Raw genomic sequence first — 1,506 nt, 5'->3', positions numbered from 1 at the left:
TGTCATCAAAATTATATAAAAAATAGAAAATAAGCAAGTATAATTACATACAATTAATACTTTCAATTGTCTCAGACACTTGAAAGCATACGTTTGTGTATATTTAGCATTAACAGCAGCTTACATTGAAATCAACAAAAAACAAACAACAACCAATTATTATTATTACTTATTTTGAAACGGATTTACAATGAGAGCGAGAGAGAGAGCATTATACATGGTTTGTTCTAATGTCGTGTGAGGGTATGTGCACGTATTGGCAGTAGTCATTATTTACATCAATTAGCTTGTGTGACACGACCATCAGGAAAGTAAGTAGAAACGGTCGGATGATGACGATTAGACAAAGTGTAAGAGGACGATGCTTGCAACACTGCTTCCCTCAGATGATGCTTCGTATTCTGGTACATGTCTTGTCGTATCGTCCAGTACGACGGACAACTGGTCCCGTAGGGTTTCAGCTGGCCCCGATTGTTGTCTTTGAAATAGCAGAGGACGTGGTAGAAATCGTATAAAAAGCTTCGTTCCAAGTAATATCGTATGAGCACGGAGTCTTTCTTGAGATCAGTCACAACAAAGACATAGAGTTTCACGAGATCCTCTTTCTTTCCGAGGCTGTTGCCATAAAAGACGATCGGCTCAAAGAATTGTATGCAGTCTATTCTAAACTGATGCTCTTCGCTCCCCTCGCCCATAGTGACACTGATTCTCTCCCTCATGAATGCATTCCTTGTTGCTAGGGGAAGGAGACGAGGACCAAGGTGTGTCCTTAGCTTAAGGAGCTCTTCAACTAGCAGGTCGCATTCTCGTTTGTCACGCTGGGAACCCTCATTAGCAAGAAAAGTGAAGTGAGACTCGCATTTTGTGAAAAGCTGATTCATTTTGAAGGCAAATTCGGGATTTGGGTCTGTGTATGACTCGACCCACGAGTAGGCATCTTGTAGTGCTTTTCTAATCATTTCACCATCTCTACTGAGGGCTAGAGTGTTTCCTGGAGGCGATAACGGCCTCTCCTTTTCTGTAGGGCTAGGTATGTCCTCGTAGGTGACAAGCGGTGGCGGCCTCGAGCCTGGACTGGGGAGGTTTATGACAGTGTTTGGAACACGGTTTCTGTTCACGACACGAGTCACTTGGTCGTTGTCTGACCTATCCTCGTGGTAGCTTCCTCCATTTATCAAAAGAGGCTCGCGGACCTCGCTGGATTCAGACTCGTCTTTAGCCGAGGACGATATGCAGCCCATGAAGAAAGAAAAGGCTGACTGGCCCAATGTCAAGTAAGAAGATAAGAGGTGGGCGTGACTAATCTGATGTCACGCCTACTTTTCCTGGGAAAATTATGGCTATAATGGCTTCCTCAACATAAGTACATCAATGTACTGCCAAGAGTACATGTACCTAAATAGTACCTAATACATAATAGACAATACATAAATACCTTTGGTACTATACTGATCAGCATCTTTTAGATGGCCATAACTCAAAAATTTGAGCTCAGAATCAGTATTT

Source organism: Amphimedon queenslandica, unplaced genomic scaffold, assembly GCF_000090795.2.
Source record: "Amphimedon queenslandica unplaced genomic scaffold, v1.1 AMPQUscaffold_13155, whole genome shotgun sequence".
In the NCBI taxonomy this organism is placed as follows: Eukaryota; Metazoa; Porifera; class Demospongiae; order Haplosclerida; family Niphatidae; genus Amphimedon; species Amphimedon queenslandica.
The sequence above is the reverse complement of the archived record's forward strand: the minus strand, read 5'-3'. Positions refer to the sequence as shown.